The sequence below is a fragment of the Pinus tabuliformis genome, chromosome 8, assembly GCF_031772625.1.
Source record: "Pinus tabuliformis cultivar Carrire ecotype Pingquan chromosome 8, CPIR1, whole genome shotgun sequence".
In the NCBI taxonomy this organism is placed as follows: Eukaryota; Viridiplantae; Streptophyta; class Pinopsida; order Pinales; family Pinaceae; genus Pinus; species Pinus tabuliformis.
In genome coordinates this window covers 448,751,114-448,773,551 of record NC_142294.1, presented here as the reverse complement: position 1 = coordinate 448,773,551, position 22,438 = coordinate 448,751,114, and positions in this window count along the sequence as shown.

Sequence of the window (22,438 nt, the reverse complement as noted above, 5' to 3'; positions counted from 1 at the left end):
AAGTGTTGTGCTCAATGCTTGAGTATTTTTGGATGCTTCTGTATAAAATTCTCATCCTCCCATGTGTAATCTTCAGCGGATAAGTTCTTCCACTTGATAAGATACTCTCAAATTGATCGATTTCGTAGCTGTCAAGTTCTTGTTTTCGTGACTGCTTCTGGTTCCAATATAATTCTTCCTTCCTTATCAAGTTCTAGCAATATTGTTTGAACTAGGAGCTTGTCACCTATAACCTTCTTTAAACATGAAACATGGAAAACTGGGTGCAATCGGGAAGCTGCATGAAGATCCAATTTGTATGCCATAGTACCAATCTTTTGCAATGCCTTGTACGAACCATAATACTTTGGTGATAATTTATTATCCTTCTTAGCATGGCTGAGGGACATTTGCTTATATGGTTGTAGCCGTAGGAATACCCAATCACCTACATCAAAACTTCTTTCGCTGCGATGTTAATATGCCTGTTATTTCATTCTATTCTGTGCCAACACAAGATTATCCTTTAAGAGTTGGAGGACTTTTTGTTGATGTTCGATGTGATGTTCCACTGTTTGAACCTTAGAATTTTCTCTTAAATATGATGTGATGGATGGTGGCTGATATCAATAAAGTGCCATAAATGGGGTCATTTTTGTTGTTGTATGGAAGGAAGTGTTATACCACAATTCAGCCAGAGGCAACCATTTGACCCATTTTGTTTGTTTATCAAATACAAAGAAACGAAGATATCCTTCCAAATATTTGTTTACTATCTCAGTTTTACCATCAGATTGAGGATGATAAGATGAGCTATGAGCTAACTGAGTACCAAGACAAGAAAATAATTCTGTCCAAAAATTTCCAATGAATATGGGATCTTTGTCACTTACAATAATCTTTGGGTTTCCATGTAGCTTTTGAATTGTTTCCATAAATGCAGTAGAAATTGTACTAGCTTTAAATGGATGTGATAATGAACAAAAGTGTGCATAATTGGTAGGTCTGTCAACTACCACCATGATGACACTCTTTCCCTCAAACTTGGGTAAACTTGTGATAAAATCCATTGAAACCTCCTCCCAACGTTGGCTTGTAATGGATAAAGGTTGTAATAGATCCAATGTCTTAATTGTTTCAACTTTATTTTGTTGGAAAACCAAACATTCCGGCACAAATTTTTGAATATCTGATTTAAGGCCATCCCAAAAAAATTCCTTCTTAACCCTGTGGTAAGTTTTTAAAAATCTTGAGTACCCTCCTAAGGGAGAAGTGTGCAATTCCATAAGAATCTTTTGTTTTAGTTGGGAATTCTTACAGAGGTATAAGCGATCTTTGTACCATAAAGAATCATTTCACCAGCTAAATGTATCAGATGTACTGGAATCATGTTGTAACCTTCGAATAAGTGCCCACACTTCTTCGTCATTCTTCCATTCCTCCCATGCTTCGTTTATCCAATCTGGTTGGATAATAGAAATGGCGCACAACAATGCTTCCACATCCTCATCCTTTCTTGAGAGTGCATCTGCCACCACATTTTGCTTCCCTTTTTTGTAGATGATTTCAAAGTCATAACTCAACATCTTTGTGACCTACTTTTGTTGCTCTTCAGAGGATAATCTTTGTTCTAAAAAGTATTTAAGGCTATCATGATCCGTTTTTACCTTGAAATGTCTTCCCATTAGGTAGGGTCGCCATTTCTTAAGTGCATGGAGTATTGCCAACATTTACTTCTCATAACTAGCTTTATGTAAAAACTTTCCCCTGAATGGACGACTTTCAAAAGCAATGGGTCTTTCATCTTGCATTAAAACAGCACCAATTCCATTTCCTGAAGCATCACATTCCACAATAAAGTTTTTTGTGAAGTCCAGTGTAGCTAAGACTAGTGCTTGGCACATTTCCTATTTAAGATGTTCGAAGGCCTTTGATGCTGCTGGAGTCCATGAAAATGCATCTTTCTTCAATAATGTTGTTAGAGGTGCTTCTATTCTCCCATAATTCTTAAAAAACTTGCGATAATACTCTGTCAACCCAAGAAATCCTCGCAAATGCTTTATGGATGTGGGGATTTTCCATTCCTTAATGGCTTTAATTTTTCTAGGGTCTACCTTAACTCCTTCATGAGATACAATATAACCCAGATATTCCACCTCTTGTACTCCAAAGAAACATTTGGATCTTTTTGCATATAATTGTTTCTCCTCCAATAGTTGTAGCACCCTGTCAACATGTTCAACATGATCCTTCCAAGACTTGTTGTAGATTAGTATATCATCAAAAAATACTAACACAATTTTTCTAAGGAATGGTTTGAAAATGGAATTCATCAAAACTTGAAATGTTGAAGGTGCATTAGTAAGGCCAAAAGTCATGACCAAAAATTCATAATGACCCTCATGAGTTCTAAATGTTGTTTTTGGAATGTCTTCACTCTTCATTCTAATTTGATGATATCCTAAATGAAGATCCAACTTGGTGAAGTAAATTGATCCATGCAATTCATCCAATTATTCATCAATGACGGGAATGGGAAACTTATCTTTAATAGTGAGCTTATTGAGCTCCCTATAATCCGGACACATGCACCGTGATCCATCCTTATTTTGCATTAATACTACTGGAGTAGAGAAAGAACTTTGACTTGGTTGAATTATACCAGCCTCTAGCATTTCTGCAACCATATGTTCAATTTCACTCTTTTGGACATAGGGATATCTGTACGGCCTGATGTTTGGAGGAACACTTCCTAGGATGAGACGAATAGCATGATCATGATCAAGAATAGGTGGGAAACCTTTAGGAGTCTCAAAAACCTTGGAATGATTTTCCAAGACTTTTTAGAGATCTAGAGAAATAGATGATTGCAATGTGGAAACATCTAGCGAACATAATTGTGCAATCACACCCCTTTTTTCCTTTTCTAGAAGCTTTGTCATACCGTTAGAGATGATTATCTTTCTCGGTTTCCATATAATACCCCTTATTTCAACTTCCTTTCCTTCCATAGAAAATTTCATGAAAAGTTCTTGAAAATTAAAAGCTATTGTACCCAAGGATTGTAGCCATTGGACTCTTAGTACAACATCAACACCTCCCATTGGAATGGAAAGCATTGGGCTAGTCAATACATATTCTCCCATCGATAGCTTGATATTATGGCACTTTCCAGAGCAATTTATTGTTCCTCCATTTGCAACCATCACTTGACACGCTGGTGCTGGACATAAGAAGCAATTCAATTATTTTTATACCTTACAATGAATAAAATTGTGGGTACTTCCTGAATCAATCAACACTATTACAGTTTTCTTCTTGATTTGTCCTTCTATCTTGATGGTTTGAGGAGTGGTAATTCCCACCAATGCATTACAAGATATGGTCAGATACATTTCTTCTTTATCTAGGCTTTGTTCCTGGAGTATATCCTCTTCTTTTGACCTTTCTTGCTCCTTTTCTTCTTCTCTTCGAAATCTATCTAGAATAATTTCTTCTCAGCACACTTATGACCTTTGGTGTATTTGCTATCACAATTGTAACAAAGCCCTTTTGCTCTTTTTTATTCCAATTGGTGTGGTGTCAACCTTCTAGGTTGTGGAAGACTAGGGGCAACAACACTTCCATATTTATAGTTGTGAGTGGTATGCTTCTTGGTTGCCATAATTTTGCTTTCCATTTTTTTTTAACTTGAATGCCTTCTCTAATGAATTAGGTTCCCAAAGGTGATCATCATGTTGGATATTATCCTTTAAAGTCCCTATGAACACGTCAATCCTATGCTCCTTTGGAATGTTTTTTACCCTTATGTTCAATTTTTGGAACTCCTCAATGTGCTCCATTATTGAACCCTTTTGTTTGAGACTTATTAATTTGCTAGAAAAAGTGTTGCTTTTTGTATTCTCATAATGTGTTGTCAATTATTCCGTAAAAACTTCCCAAGTGATAATCTGTTTACGAGAGCAAAGCCATTGATATCATACAAACTGATTTGGTTCCAAATATAAAGTTGCAATATGTACCTTTTGTGTGTTTTGCACATTATTGATATCGAAAAGTTGCTCCATCTGTAATATCCATGTTGAGGGATCCTTGCCATCAAACTTCCTCATGTCGATTTTTGGAATATGGTGGGTGTTCGATCCCACATTAGAGTCTAAGAAGTCATGATTAACATTTCTTTTGTTCACATCATGAGTTTCCTTTACTACCTTTTCACCATTAGTAAGTATTTCTTATAGACATTTGTCAAATCTGTCTTCAAATCTGCCATGTCTGTCTTCAAATCTGTCTTCAAATCTTCCATATATCTCTTCAAATCTGGCTTCAAATCTATCTTCAAATCATCCATCTTAGATTCCATGCCCTTTATCTTATATTCCATGCCATTTATCTTGACATTGGATGACTGCACAGGTATAATACCTGGAGTTTTTAAGCAGAGAATAGGTGGAAAAATATGGTATTTTATTCCTGGGATGATGTGGCCTGATTTACCCCATATGGGGCAGTAAGTTGTTGGCACTTGTCGAAGAGCCATTGCGAAAAGGTTGTGAGAGGGAGGGGGTATGTCACCCCATAATGGTTTCACCCTGGAGTTTTCCAAAGGAGGTTTACAGTTAAACATTTTGGGGAATCTCCATCCCTAGATGAAGAAAAATGATAGAAAAGATTGGCCATAAATGACAGAGGGAATTTACATCCTACTCCCATACCCTGTGTTCTTATTTCATGAGTTTAAATTAATCCCTAAGATTAAACTTCTGGGTTGATGTGGCAAGAAAGGATGAAGGCCCACATGATGTCATGCCAAGATATTAGGAGGTAGAAGGAAGTGGGGCCATCGAGATAAAGTTGGCAACAATAGAATGTGGTACCTTTAACCTTCTTAGATGTGCACAAAGGAAAACCTCCATGATTAAACTCCTGGGATTATATATATTTAGAAGAGGAGTTACCCATACCATGTTAATATAATAGTAAGGGAGAAGGATAGGTGAGACCATCAATAAAACCCTTACAGTGTCATGAGGGGATCACCTTAGATATTTTTGGATAAATGCAGTGGGAAACCTTAAGAAATTTTCTTCCAAGGTGAGATAGCACTAGATGGAGATTCTATGGCATGTTTGTGAAGATTATAGGAGGAATATTGTTGTGGAACCTCCACACAAACCCGATAGTGTCAGCAAGTGTTCCTTGAGATGATATGGCATGATTGACCCCATATGGGGTAGTAAGTTGTTGACACTCTTCGAAGAGCCATTGCAAAAAGGTTGTGAGAGGGAGGGGGGATGTCACCCCATAATGATTTAACCCTGGAGTTTTCCAAAGGAGGTGTGCACTTAAACATTTAGGGTCTCTCCATCCCTAGACGAAGAAAAATGATAGAAAAGGTTGGCTATAGATGAGAGAGGGGATTTACATCCTGCTCCTGTACCCCGTGTTTTTGTTTCATGAGTTTAAATGAAATCCCCAAGATTAAACTTTCGGGTTAATGTGGCAAGAAATGATGAAGGCCCACTGTTATTAAACCAACTCAAGAAAAGATAGAAAAGATAGATCAATGCCTTAGAATTTAGCCTCTTCGAGGAGGCAACCTCTTTTACATTACATAAATGAACAATTCTTGGACGATTCAAATGATAGAACCTCCTTTCTATATATAAGAGTCTAAGGAGTCGCAATATAACCCAACTGACCTAACAATAATAATATAAAGACATAAAAATAACAATAGAGGGACTCTATGGGGCACAGTAATAACAATATGGGGATAATAGGGGCATAAAAATATTAATAAGGGATGAAACTACAATAGTGATGGGGTAATCACTAGTATTATAGGGACCCAACATGCCCCTCTCCTTCAAAAAAGTGTTGTGCTCAATGCTTGAGTATTTTTGGATGCTTCTGTATAAAATTCTCATCCTCCCATGTGTAATCTTCAGCGGATAAGTTCTTCCACTTGATAAGATACTCTCAAATTGATCGATTTCGTAGCTGTCAAGTTCTTGTTTTCGTGACTGCTTCTGGTTCCAATATAATTCTTCCTTCCTTATCAAGTTCTAGCAATATTGTTTGAACTAGGAGCTTGTCACCTATAACCTTCTTTAAACATGAAACATGGAAAACTGGGTGCAATCGGGAAGCTGCATGAAGATCCAATTTGTATGCCATAGTACCAATCTTTTGCAATGCCTTGTACGAACCATAATACTTTGGTGATAATTTATTATCCTTCTTAGCATGGCTGAGGGACATTTGCTTATATGGTTGTAGCCGTAGGAATACCCAATCACCTACATCAAAACTTCTTTCGCTGCGATGTTAATATGCCTGTTATTTCATTCTATTCTGTGCCAACACAAGATTATCCTTTAAGAGTTGGAGGACTTTTTGTTGATGTTCGATGTGATGTTCCACTGTTTGAACCTTAGAATTTTCTCTTAAATATGATGTGATGGATGGTGGCTGATATCAATAAAGTGCCATAAATGGGGTCATTTTTGTTGTTGTATGGAAGGAAGTGTTATACCACAATTCAGCCAGAGGCAACCATTTGACCCATTTTGTTTGTTTATCAAATACAAAGAAACGAAGATATCCTTCCAAATATTTGTTTACTATCTCAGTTTTACCATCAGATTGAGGATGATAAGATGAGCTATGAGCTAACTGAGTACCAAGACAAGAAAATAATTCTGTCCAAAAATTTCCAATGAATATGGGATCTTTGTCACTTACAATAATCTTTGGGTTTCCATGTAGCTTTTGAATTGTTTCCATAAATGCAGTAGAAATTGTACTAGCTTTAAATGGATGTGATAATGAACAAAAGTGTGCATAATTGGTAGGTCTGTCAACTACCACCATGATGACACTCTTTCCCTCAAACTTGGGTAAACTTGTGATAAAATCCATTGAAACCTCCTCCCAACGTTGGCTTGTAATGGATAAAGGTTGTAATAGATCCAATGTCTTAATTGTTTCAACTTTATTTTGTTGGAAAACCAAACATTCCGGCACAAATTTTTGAATATCTGATTTAAGGCCATCCCAAAAAAATTCCTTCTTAACCCTGTGGTAAGTTTTTAAAAATCTTGAGTACCCTCCTAAGGGAGAAGTGTGCAATTCCATAAGAATCTTTTGTTTTAGTTGGGAATTCTTACAGAGGTATAAGCGATCTTTGTACCATAAAGAATCATTTCACCAGCTAAATGTATCAGATGTACTGGAATCATGTTGTAACCTTCGAATAAGTGCCCACACTTCTTCGTCATTCTTCCATTCCTCCCATGCTTCGTTTATCCAATCTGGTTGGATAATAGAAATGGCGCACAACAATGCTTCCACATCCTCATCCTTTCTTGAGAGTGCATCTGCCACCACATTTTGCTTCCCTTTTTTGTAGATGATTTCAAAGTCATAACTCAACATCTTTGTGACCTACTTTTGTTGCTCTTCAGAGGATAATCTTTGTTCTAAAAAGTATTTAAGGCTATCATGATCCGTTTTTACCTTGAAATGTCTTCCCATTAGGTAGGGTCGCCATTTCTTAAGTGCATGGAGTATTGCCAACATTTACTTCTCATAACTAGCTTTATGTAAAAACTTTCCCCTGAATGGACGACTTTCAAAAGCAATGGGTCTTTCATCTTGCATTAAAACAGCACCAATTCCATTTCCTGAAGCATCACATTCCACAATAAAGTTTTTTGTGAAGTCCAGTGTAGCTAAGACTAGTGCTTGGCACATTTCCTATTTAAGATGTTCGAAGGCCTTTGATGCTGCTGGAGTCCATGAAAATGCATCTTTCTTCAATAATGTTGTTAGAGGTGCTTCTATTCTCCCATAATTCTTAAAAAACTTGCGATAATACTCTGTCAACCCAAGAAATCCTCGCAAATGCTTTATGGATGTGGGGATTTTCCATTCCTTAATGACTTTAATTTTTCTAGGGTCTACCTTAACTCCTTCATGAGATACAATATAACCCAGATATTCCACCTCTTGTACTCCAAAGAAACATTTGGATCTTTTTGCATATAATTGTTTCTCCTCCAATAGTTGTAGCACCCTGTCAACATGTTCAACATGATCCTTCCAAGACTTGTTGTAGATTAGTATATCATCAAAAAATACTAACACAATTTTTCTAAGGAATGGTTTGAAAATGGAATTCATCAAAACTTGAAATGTTGAAGGTGCATTAGTAAGGCCAAAAGTCATGACCAAAAATTCATAATGACCCTCATGAGTTCTAAATGTTGTTTTTGGAATGTCTTCACTCTTCATTCTAATTTGATGATATCCTAAATGAAGATCCAACTTGGTGAAGTAAATTGATCCATGCAATTCATCCAATTATTCATCAATGACGGGAATGGGAAACTTATCTTTAATAGTGAGCTTATTGAGCTCCCTATAATCCGGACACATGCACCGTGATCCATCCTTATTTTGCATTAATACTACTGGAGTAGAGAAAGAACTTTGACTTGGTTGAATTATACCAGCCTCTAGCATTTCTGCAACCATATGTTCAATTTCACTCTTTTGGACATAGGGATATCTGTACGGCCTGATGTTTGGAGGAACACTTCCTAGAATGAGACGAATAGCATGATCATGATCAAGAATAGGTGGGAACCTTTAGGAGTCTCAAAAACCTTAGAATGATTTTCCAAGACTTTTTAGAGATCTAGAGAAATAGATGATTGCAATGTGGAAACATCTAGCGAACATAATTGTGCAATCACACCCCTTTTTTCCTTTTCTAGAAGCTTTGTCATACCGTTAGAGATGATTATCTTTCTCGGTTTCCATATAATACCCCTTATTTCAACTTCCTTTCCTTCCATAGAAAATTTCATGAAAAGTTCTTGAAAATTAAAAGCTATTGTACCCAAGGATTGTAGCCATTGGACTCTTAGTACAACATCAACACCTCCCATTGGAATGGAAAGCATTGGGCTAGTCAATACATATTCTCCCATCGATAGCTTGATATTATGGCACTTTCCAGAGCAATTTATTGTTCCTCCATTTGCAACCATCACTTGACACGCTGGTTCTGGACATAAGAAGCAATTCAATTATTTTTCTACCTTACAATGAATAAAATTGTGGGTACTTCCTGAATCAATCAACACTATTACAGTTTTCTTCTTGATTTGTCCTTCTATCTTGATGGTTTGAGGAGTGGTAATTCCCACCAATGCATTACAAGATATGGTCAGATACATTTCTTCTTTATCTAGGCTTTGTTCCTGGAGTATATCCTCTTCTTTTGACCTTTCTTGCTCCTTTTCTTCTTCTCTTCGAAATCTATCTAGAATAATTTCTTCTCAGCACACTTATGACCTTTGGTGTATTTGCTATCACAATTGTAACAAAGCCCTTTTGCTCTTTTTTATTCCAATTGGTGTGGTGTCAACCTTCTAGGTTGTGGAAGACTAGGGGCAACAACACTTCCATATTTATAGTTGTGAGTGGTATGCTTCTTGGTTGCCATAATTTTGCTTTCCATTTTTTTCTTAACTTGAATGCCTTCTCTAATGAATTAGGTTCCCAAAGGTGATCATCATGTTGGATATTATCCTTTAAAGTCCCTATGAACACGTCAATCCTATGCTCCTTTGGAATGTTTTTTACCCTTATGTTCAATTTTTGGAACTCCTCAATGTGCTCCATTATTGAACCCTTTTGTTTGAGACTTATTAATTTGCTAGAAAAAGTGTTGCTTTTTGTATTCTCATAATGTGCTGTCAATTATTCCGTAAAAACTTCCCAAGTGATAATCTGTTTACGAGAGCAAAGCCATTGATATCATACAAACTGATTTGGTTCCAAATATAAAGTTGCAATATGTACCTTTTGTGTGTTTTGCACATTATTGATATCGAAAAGTTGCTCCATCTGTAATATCCATGTTGCGGGATCCTTGCCATCAAACTTCCTCATGTCGATTTTTGGAATATGGTGGGTGTTCGATCCCACATTAGAGTCTAAGAAGTCATGATTAACATTTCTTTTGTTCACATCATGAGTTTCCTTTACTACCTTTTCACCATTAGTAAGTATTTCTTATAGACATTTGTCAAATCTGTCTTCAAATCTGCCATGTCTGTCTTCAAATCTGTCTTCAAATCTGCCATATATCTCTTCAAATCTGGCTTCAAATCTATCTTCAAATCATCCATCTTAGATTCCATGCCCTTTATCTTATATTCCATGCCATTTATCTTAGCTTCTGTTAGCTTTTGTGAGAGTGACATTTGTTGCACTTGTTCTTGTAATTTTGATATATCATGTAGCATTTCTTCCCCATGCGTCATGCTAGAGATTTCAGGTTGCTTACTAGGTGTTTGCATTTTCTTTCCTCGGGGCATCAGTTACCGATAATAATTCTCTACTATGCCCTTTGAATTCCTTCAAAATAAATTTTCAAACCAAGCTTAAGCAAAAATTTAAATAATTCTACATACCTTTTTTCACTTGTAGGAGCTTGATATTCCCTCTCATGTACCTCTGTACTTTCTAATCATATAGTTCTAAAATTGCGACCTGCAGTAGCCCTCTGTGTCCTCTTTCCAATGCCACCAGTCTGACCCAAATTGGATTCTCCAAGGAAGAATTATGCAAAATCTCTCACAGTGACTTGATTATAGACTAGTTTAGTAGAGTGAACTTGTACGAGGTGCCACGAGTCATTGTTTTGGCCTTTGGCTCTGAAAAATATCTACAAGAAACTACAATATGTCCTCTTTCTGTAACTTCTTAGAAAATTTCAATTTGATGCTCAGAGAGAAAGTTATGACAACTTTCCCCAGGTCACCTGTTTGGAATGTAATTCATGAGTGTGCAAAAAGACCAACTTCCTGAAATCATATCTCCACAAATATAGCGGGAAAAGCTATGAAATTCAGACCTGAGGTTCAGCGCGATTTCTTCCCAAATGGTTTTTTTTTTAGCTTCTGAAACGTTGCAGAAGACAAGTTATAGCGAAAATGCCACGATGACCTATTTGGAGCAGCAAAACCCTAGAATCCAAAGCTCTAATACCAAATGTTATGAAACCAGCTCAAGAAAAGAGAGAAAAGATAGATCAACACCTTAGAATTTAGCCTCTTCGAGGGGAAAACCTCCTTTACATTACATAAATGAACAATTCTTGGATGATTCAAATGAAAAAACCTCCTTTCTATATATAGGAGTCTAAGGAGTCGTAATATAACCCAACCGACCTAACAATAATAATATAAAGCCACACAAATAACAATAGAGGGATTCTATGGGGCACAGTAATAACAAATCGGGATAATAGGGGCACAGAAATATTAATAAGGGATGCAACTACAATAGTAATGGGTTAATCACTAGTATTATAGGAATCCAACACCCGCATGATGTCATGCCAAGATATTAGGAGGCAGAAGGAAGTGGGGCCATCGAGATAACCTTGGCAATAATAGAATGTGGTACCTTTAACCTTCTTAGATGTGCACAAAGGAAAGACTCCATGATTAAACTCCTGGGGTGATATATATTTAGAAGAGGAGGTACCCATACCATGTTAATATAACAGTAAGGGAGAAGGATAGGTGGGACCATCGATAAAACCCTTATAGTGTTACGAGGGGATCACCCTAGATATTTTTGGATACATGCAGTGGGAAACCTTAACAAATTTTCTTCCAAGGTGAGATATCATTATATGAAGATTCTATCGCATGTTTTGTGAAGATTATAGGAGTAATATTGTTGTGGAACCTCCACGCAAACCCAATAGTGTCAGCAAGTGTTTCCTGAGATTAATTTGGTTGATTGCTAAAAGCAATCTCCATGGATTTTCTTCTAAGGTTAGGTGATAGTAGAGGGGCCTTCATGGTCTACACACACACACACATAAGGGGAGGATGCAATAGAGTTATATATATATATATATATATATATATATATATATATATATATATATATATATATATATATATATATATATATATATATATATATATATATATATATATATATATATATATATGTATGTATGTATACATATACATATATATATATATATATATATATATATATATATATATATACATATATACATATATATACATATACATATATATATATATATATATATATATATATACACATATACATATACATATATATATATACATATATATATACATATACATATATATATACATAGACATATATATATATATATATATACATATATATATATATATATATATATATATATATATATATATATATATATATATATATATATATATATATATATATATATAGATAGATATATATATATTTGTGTGTGCATATGGAGGGACATAACTTTTGGGTCCCCATGTCTATTATATTATTACCATGACCAAGTTGGAACGTAACATGTGGGCTACAACTTGGATGCCCATGCGGAGGCCATGTAGGTGCCATGTGGCTGGCTGGATTGACATGGCTGAAATTTAGAGACCAAATATTTGAAGACACTTATCTTGTGATCAAGAGGTTAGATCAACATTGAATTTATAGTGTTGGAAAGGTATCAACTAGATGAACACAATGGTATTTTCCTTTTTAAGTTTTGAGGAGTTCAAATAAGATTGAATTTTTAGACCCCATCTCCGTAACTCTAAATTTTAAGGTCTCGTCATTTTAGTAACCACCTACTCCTAACCTTACTAGGAGTTACGACTAGTAGGAGGTGTGTTACATGATAAAAGTTGCACTTCCTAAACATAGCATATAACTAATTCTCCCTAAGTGTCTGTAATACCTAATAAGATTATAATAGTTTTTTTTAGGTGCTTATTAAATTTGATGTTCATTATGCACATGAAAGTGGAAGGAGGATTAGTAAGTCCAAACAGTAAAACCAAAAAACAGTAGTTTCATACCAAATCCTAAAATTTGTCTTATGGAAATATTCATCCTCAACATTGATCTATTGGTATATTGATTTAAGGTCAATTTTGGGAAAGAAGTTTGCACCTTTCACCTAATCGCATAAGTCAACTATTCTAAACAAAGGGTACATAATTTTAACTATCGATTTGTTAAGTTTGCAATAGTCAATAAAGAGTCTGTATGCAACATCTGTCTTCTTAAAAAAGAGAACTGGTGTTCCCCATAGTGACACACCACGTGGAATACACCTCTTTTGAAATATTTCTTGATATTGTATTTTTAACAATTTCTTAACTCTAGGAAACTATTTTTGTAAGGTGATTTAGAACATGGCACTACTTGAGGCATTACACCTATTGTAAAGTCTATGTGTCTCTTGGAGGTAATCCCATAATTTCATCAAGAGAGACATCCTAATATTCTTTGAGAACTCCATAGTCCTCGAAAGTTGTTTTCTATTCTTTAGTCAACAAATCTAGAAGTTTTATTGCATATATTTGACACACATTTCTTATACAATTATTTAATATCACTTTGATTATATATCTAATAGTCACTAATATTGGAATAAATTTAACTACTCTAGCCCTCCTTTCATCATATTCACAAGTGGAAGTTCTCTCATTAGATTCCAAAGGTAGCACATTTAAGTTAGCTTTGGTTTGAAGATTACCCATAACTATGGAATAGTTTGGTACTAACTCAATAACATTCCTTCTTGCTGAAGTGGCTATTTGTACCAGCCCATAGGGGTTTCACTCAATGAACCTCTAACATATCACGTGCATTCATGGCATATTAAACAATACACTTAATTTGACTATATGTTGGAAAATACCTCTAAAATTCACATTATTTAAGCCCTACCAATATAAACCCAATACACCTTCCTAATTTAAAAACCCTTACTTTCACTAGATATTGTAGGTATCCATTTTTTTGTTAATAGTTTTTATACCCCTTTATACTTTTTCATTAACTTTGGACTCCATTTTTTTATACTTGCTAATATAAAAACTCTCTCCCCCCTATATATCCCCCAAAATATTATGTCATTTATTCTTCAATAAATATCTGCCAATATGAACCCACGTGGTATGGTATTGCTCCCCAAGTCAAGCCCCCGTGTACCAACCACGATTTTTTGTGTTTTGTTTTCCATAACTTACAATTTTCCACTAATGCAGCTCAAATGTAACTTAACATAGATCCTAGGTCTAATAAAATGGAAATATTTATCGTTAGAAGTTTAATTTCCATTTCCATCATAGATGGTTGGTGAACTACATGTAGGTTGCCTCCTGCAGCATTAATCCTTTGGATGATCCTTCCAATGTCCTACTCTATGGTTACTTCATGAACATTGTTTACATTTACCTTGTCTCTATATTTAAAAGGGAAATTCCTAACCAAATGTGGTCCATTACATTCCCAATACTTAATGAGATCCCTAGAGTTGCCTTCAGCTATTTTTTTTTCTACTCTCACTACCTCAGTTCAACGCTAAGGTAGACTAAACTGAGAAGTAATATACTTGTTATAATTACTCCCTTGAAAGCATCTAGATGTACTCCATGCAGATGGAATCCTCAACTTGTAGTGAACTCTAAAACCCTTCTAAATATCTCAATTATTTTTATTTCTATATATAATAAATATCCACTTATATTATAAATGTGTATAACATACAAAAAAATTTATGTCCTTGAGAATAAAGTTCTCAAAACCTGAAATCTCAAATGTAGTGATTTCTTCATAAAAAAATGAGCCAAGAATTTCCATGCATTCAAAACTCATTTTCGTCGAAAATTTGACCTCTAGACTGGTGAATTGAACTTAATTTCTCTGGAATGTTGATTGAGTGATTGCTATTGAAGGTTGCATGGTTTAACTATGAAATTATATTATATTTTGAGTTTGCCTATCATATTAGTATTCCTACATTAGAGCTTCCTTTAATAAGAATTATTTAATAGTTTTTGAGGTGGTGAAGCTAAGAGGTTCTTCATAAAGGCTACCCTTTGATAAATTTGGTGAAGGCGAGGAGACTTTTCTTGGTGTTTAAACGACCACCACATAGTGGGAAACTAGGCTTGCGTTGTGGTGGTGAGTAATAACTAGAGTTCAGGCATGACATGCATTAGGCAAATTTTGAGGTCCAAATGGGTATCCTATAGAAATTATAAAATATTAGTGGAAATAATAAAATAAGATTAGATTACATCATTAAATTTTAGAGGGAAAAAGAAAACTACTTTTTCAACACGTATTTTCAACTTACCTCCCTAAGGTTAAACTCAAACTTCAAGCGGGAATCTTCATTGGATGTAAAATTCAATTCTTCATCCAAGGAGTACCCATGTTGTATACTTTCGATAGACCCTACCACATAAAAAATGTGATTCCAATCACCATTTTTCATGTATTTCTCATTTTTTGTGTACCAGGGTCCATTGAAAGTATGCAACATGAGTATTCCTTGGATGAGGAATTTAATTTTTCATCCAATGAGTAATCCCACTTGAAATTTGAGTAGACCCTTAGGGAGATAAGTTGAAAATATGAGTTGAGAAAGTAGTTTTATTGTTTTATTATTTTTTAATCCTTTTACCTTTTTACTCCAAAAATGGTGAATCATCCTCCATGGTTGACATCATCATATTTAATCCTATTGCTTCTTATAAATTTCATTTTGGTTGTACATTTTTCTTATGAAGCCCATTTTAGACCTCAAAATTCCCTAATGACTTTTTAAAGGGAGGTTGTAATTTTCATGCGATTTGAATCTTAACACGTAAGAGAACAGACAAAGATGAAAGCCAACCCTACCGCCTAATTTTCATGCAGTAGTATTGTACCAGTAAATATGTGTAGTACTCCACAACTAAAGATGGATTTCTTAGGTTCACAACCTTGGTCACGGGAATCCATCTTCACGTTATTTTTAGGATCCTTCTTTCATTTCTTTTCATGCTCCATGGTTTGGAGTGGATCATGGGTTAGATGAAAACCTCGGTAATATTCTAACATTAAATATGTGTAGTATTATATCACCAACGATGGATTTCCTACATAGAAAAACTGTCTCACAATGATCTAGCTTCACGCTATTTGATCCATCACCATGTTATTTTTGGAAGCCTTCTTTTAATTTTTTCCATCCTCGATGGTTTGGAGTGGATGGTGAGTTTTTTAAATGAAGCTTCTTATTTTGTCATATTTGAGGTGAGCATTCAATTTCATTTCAATGATGTTGTTTTTATATTTTTGTCCTAGGCTGGATAATTAAGAAAATTGATATCTTACTTTTATAATCATATTGATCACAATGTTACATGTGAGGCTTCATGTTAAGCATTGTTGTCCATGAGTGTATTTGTTTTGGATATTTTTGTTCTGCATCTTATGTATTTTATTTTAGGCCAATTATCAAAATATTATTAGAGAGTCATCAATTGTTTACCTTCTCTGAATATGTATTCTAAGACTTATAGTTGGCCAACTTCTAGATTTTTTGGCATCATTGTTTAACATTGTCATAAAATTCAACTAGTACCTCCATAATTTTCCCATTATCTATCACATCAATTGTCATCATCTACATCATCCTAGTTTAGCTTTATGGAGATGGTGTGCAGTTCTTACTTAAGTGTCTCTTTATGATTGATCATTCTATTTGGGGTCAAGTATTTTAAGAATGGTTTTTGTATGGAGCTTAAATTCCTATTTTAACACAAAGGCCATAGCAATTAATGATCCACACACTCCAATAAGATGGATCGGTTTCCATATGAATACTAATTTTATGATTTTTTTTTTAGATTGTATATGAGTTCATTAGGATTTTCTAAGTACTGATTAGTTTTAGTGGATCAACCACTTTTCATGAGAAGTTCAAAAGTATTTGTCTAGACTTATACATGGATATTTCATCATGTTGATAGCTTTGAGTTATTTGATCCTCTTCATAATTTTAGCTCTACTTCCTACTTGTGCCTTTTAACATGGATATTTCATCATGTTGATAGCTTTGAGTTATTTGATCCTCTTCATAATTTTAGCTCTACTTCCTACTTGTGCCTTTTAACATCTATAGGTCTCATTGTCACTTTATTAGATTTATTCAAAGAATTTGTTTTCTTAACTAACATCTAACACATTTATTTAGTGGTTTTCATTATTTTTGGTTCTTATGCCTCTTCAATCAAACCTTTTCTAATTTTGAATTTAACCAAGTTCATTTGGATTTGTTGGCTCTCGTTATCAAAGTTTTGGTCATACTTCATAATTCATGCTTTGAATATCCATAGGTATCATTCCTTTACAATTCAATGCATCATTGTAATATCTTCAATATATCTCCATGCCAATTTTCATCACTATTATATTTATCTATTTTAGAACGTTTCTAAGTATGAATTTTTCTCTTTCCCTCTAGTCATGAGTGTTTGTACACAAATATTTTAGCAAGCCTAAATGTTAGAAGCTAATCTTTTTCTTTGTTTTTTGTTTATTCCATATATTCTGTATTATTATATAACAAGTTATTTTTAATTATAAGCTTATATAAACTTATATAAACATTCTTAACTAACTAGAGCATTATATTTCTTTAAAACTAATCCTTTTATCGTCGTTATATATTATGACCATGTTCATGTTTTATAAACACTAATAACAAATATATAGTTTAAACTTTATAATATTACTTTTCTCTATAAGATTTATGCTACCATCTAAATTAGACTAATAGTTCTACCTAAAGGATTATTCTATATAAATTTATTTAAAATAGAAAAGCTTAAGCAAAAGCTAATTTAAAGCAAACTTTTTTTTTTTTTTTAATGTAAAGTGTTCTTATAAACATAATATTCACATTAAGCCAATTTCAAAAAATGGGTTTATACATATTTTACAATTTTATTGTGTGCATTAATATTTCATTTAAATGTTTATGGTGGAATTCAAGATACATGGCTTGGGATCATTTATATAAATTTTTTTTCTTTGTTTTGTGAAAATTTAATTTTTAAAATAGTTTTTTACTGAAAATAATAAAATAGTAAAATAGTAAACTATGTTTAAAATAGAGAATATATATATATATATATATATATATATATATATATATATATAATTATAATTTTTAATAGATTTATTCAAATTCAAATGTAGGTATTTTTTAGATACTTTTCATCAAGTGATTATAGGATTTTGATAGGCCAAATATGATATATACATGAAAAATGAGTATAAAAATTAAACATGTTATTTCATGTATTTTTTAATTTCTCTATCAAAAGTAGGTAGAAAAGTTGCTTATTGGATGCGAACTAAATTCCACATTCAAAAAGTGATTACATTTGACATTTTCTTCAAGTTATGAGGAGATATGTACAAATCTATGATTAAAAATGTTTTTTTCCTCATTACGCTTAACAAACATTTATATTTATGGTCATATTGAATAATTTAGTTTTTTCTAATTGATTTTAACTCTCTCTCTCTCTATGTATATAACTTAAACTCAATTGGACATCACCATGTTATAAAGTATTATGTAAAAAATAAGATTTAAAATTCAAATCCTATATGATCAAATCAAATTAAAATAAAATTCTGTAAACAATTATTTTTTTTAAATATTTTTAATAAAATAAATAATGAAAGCATCATCTGTAAATAAATAAAAAACTATAATCCCTAAATAAATAAATAAATAAAACATTTAAAGTTTCTTCCTTAAATTAATTTTTATCCATAAACATTTTACCACAAATCATGAAAATATATGAAAGCTTTGTATCAATCTCCACCTTTTTTTTTTTCGCCATTGTGTTAGTATTGGTAGAAAATGGTGAATATTGTTTTGTAAGTAGTGAAGATTAACCAAGCGAAAATCTCATGAACAAATTTAATGAATCACTATTTCTTTTTATTGTTTACTATAGTGTTAGTATGGGCACATAAAGGTAGATGATATCTTGTTATGTGATCGAAAGATTAACAAAACAGAGTTAATCGATAAAACTTTACAATGATAAACATTTTTTTAATGGTTAATTTCAATTAGTCTTCATTTTATATTTATATATATACGGAGAAGAATGAAATAAGTACATAACATTATTCATACACATTAAAAATGATGTTAATGGTAAGAAATTGTAGATATTATTATCTATTTCTCAATCTTATTTGAGCCATCTACAAGCTCACTTAAATTTTTTCAGTATAGTGTCCATATTTATTGGTGGTTGGAGCATTACTTTTGTGACAATGTTATCTTTCATATTTTCTTCTGATTGGTTTGAGTTTAGCCAATAAAGGCATGTCATAAGAGTGTTGTTATATTAATTGTGATAAGAGAATACTTATACTCAAAATATACTACATTATATTTATGTAGAATATAAGATATTTGGTCACTTTATAAGAATCTTAGAGAAAGAGAGAAAAAGAAGAAGTAAAACACAAAAACTACCAAGCATGAGAGCTCTCTTCCTATTAAGGTACTAGTCCATACCAATAATTAATTATATAGAGAATATATAAAACTACTTTTTCTTACTTAATCTAAGAACTCGTTTAAAATGTTCAAACTTATTATTCCAAACCAATGCATGTTTGTGCATTAATGCACTACACTATCAAAACTATTGACTAACTACGTAACAACTGGAAGATGTAGTCAACAATTACATTCAACACATGCCCTTAGTTTTGACTTCATCTTCATTACTTTTTTGAGGACATACAATTCCAAATTGTTGGTTTTGAATTGAAAAACTAAATATTGACTTCACCATTGTTGAGTAGATCTTAGATAAGTGAAAATGAGTGTTAATGTGTTTACTTTTGTGATAAAACACATGATTTCTTGAAAGTGTTATAGCTTTTTTAAAACCTTTAGGTGAAGATTTCCTACGTAAAATAGATCATCAACATAAAGACAACCAATCAAAATATTACCTTGCAGATCTATTTTTGGATAGAGAGTAGGTTCGTCAATGTTGTGTTTGAATCTTTGGTCGAGGAGATAAAAATCAATTATGCGGGCTTGTCTTAAACCATAGAAAGTATTTTCTTAACTTTTTTTTGTTGAATTTCTTCCATCTCTTTTTTTACTTGTAAACTTTTATCTCTTAATCCTTAACATCATATAGTGGAAGCTAATCTACATAAAAATCTACCTTCAAGATCTGATTTAAAAATATTGATTTTCCATCGAGTTTGTAAATTAACTAGTGATTTTTCTACTATTACTAATATTGTTCCAACCATATTTGACCTTCATATGGGAGCAAATGTTTCTTCATAATCTAATATATGCTATTGTGTAAAGCCTTTCTTTACCAATCTAGATTTATTTTTCAATTTTCATTAAACTTGGTCTTACAGACCCATTTGAATCTAATGTTTGCTACTCTTGCTTGTAGATCTACAAGACTTTGTGTCATTCTTCTCTATTGTTGTAATTTTTTCATTTATATATTCAACCCCCTTTTTTATTGCTTCTTCAAAATGTGTTGGTTGACAAACCAACAAGGAAAAATGTAATTATTCATTATTTAATTGTTCATAATTTTCTGTCAAATTTCTTGTTTTCTATAAAACTTTGGGCTCAAATTCACTACTTTAGGATGGAATGTGTGCATAATGTCCTCCTTGGTTTTCCCCTTTAGGTATAGTGTGTAGTTGTAGAATTACTTGTCTTTTTTGTTACACTTTTGTTTCTTAATGTTGTTCTAATGCATGTGGAGAAACATGATTTCTATTTACTATATTATCTTGATCATTCCATGTTTGATCTTCAAAGAATTTAACATATTTTGAAATAACATCTTTCTTGGTGATAAGATTGTAAAATTGTCTCCACTATAACCAAGATATATGCATTTTTCACTTATGCCCTTGAATTATGTTCTCATTTCTTCTTCAACATGTGAATAGGCTACGCAACCAATGATTTTTAAATCTGATTATACACTTATCTTTATACCACTCTAATATTATAATGGAACTTTTTATTTGATTATTTTGTCTAAAGATATATTTGAAATATAAACTAAGCATGCTAGTTATTTTACCCAAAAATAACTTGGAAAATTCTTTGAGTTCAACATGCTCTTTTCAATTATCATGATGATATGATTTTTCCTTTTTGCTACTCCTTTTTTTTGGTGAGTGTACCTTGTTATAAACCCCCTTTTCATACCATGATCCCTACAATATGCTACAAATTATTTCAAATCATACAAGCTTCTAACATCTAATTCTAATACTTTAATTTGCTTGTCACTTTGATTGTTCGCAATGGGATTGATTTGCTTGAGTTTTTCAAATATAGTAGGTATTTTCATGAATATGACCCATGTCATTTTGGTGAAATCATTAATAAACGTAAATCATTTTGGCAATGATACAAATTTCACATGGATTATGATGGAAATCAATGATAGTTTGACCTAGAACCATAGAATTATTTTTCAAGATATCCAAACTATTAAAAATCTAAAGGGCCATATCCAAGATTCCATAATCATTCATCACAACTTGTTACAAACTAAACATATGAAAATGATTGATTTACATTTCTCATGACTAGTGGAAACATCTTGTTTTTGGTCATTTGGATCCTTTCTATGACTTTTCATTGTGCGCCTTATCAAGATTTGTGTGGGTAGGAACTTTAAACCTGGATTCAAAACCATTTTCACTCATTTGTCCTACACCTAATAGATTGTATTTCAGACTTTTCACATAATATACATCATGGATGTCTTGCTTTCCATGATGCTTGTTTATAACTATAAACATCATTAGTCTAAGATTTAGTTATTTCTTGAGAACATGAATAAACATCATTGCTACATATCATATGGTTACCGCAACCATTGTCCAATAACCAAATATATTCAATACTATTTTGTTGTGGTGTTGGAAAAGAATAAAAAGGAATAGAAGATGTTGTATCTTCATCAATTTTTGGAGAATGTTCAAAGATAAGGTGGATCCTATGCTTGCTCAGGTTCACTTGATTCCCTCTTGCTAAAATATTTTCTTTGTCTTCTTACTTTTCTTCTATTACCTCTAGCTCTTCCTCTACTAATTGTGGCTTGAGCTTGAGAGGCATTTTCTAATGAGTCATTTCTACCTTTAATTCTTGACTCATGATTTAACATTGATCCTATAAATTCTTTAATTGAAAATTTTGTTAGATCTTTAGTTTCTTTTATGGCTTTCAAAAATATTTCAAATGAATTTGAGTGACTTTTAACAATTTTCACAACCACCGTTGATGGATTCCATCCTCTCCATGAGTTCTAAGTTGATTTTCTGCCTCCATCACTTATTCATAAATTAATCTATTGTTTTAGTACCTCTCATTTGCAAAGTTTCAAACTTCTTCTTCAGTATCTTATGCTTTTCATTCTTGACCTTATTGGTGCCTTGGTATGATATTTCCAAAAATTCCCAAGCTGGATGAGCACTAGTTTCTATTGCATTCTGA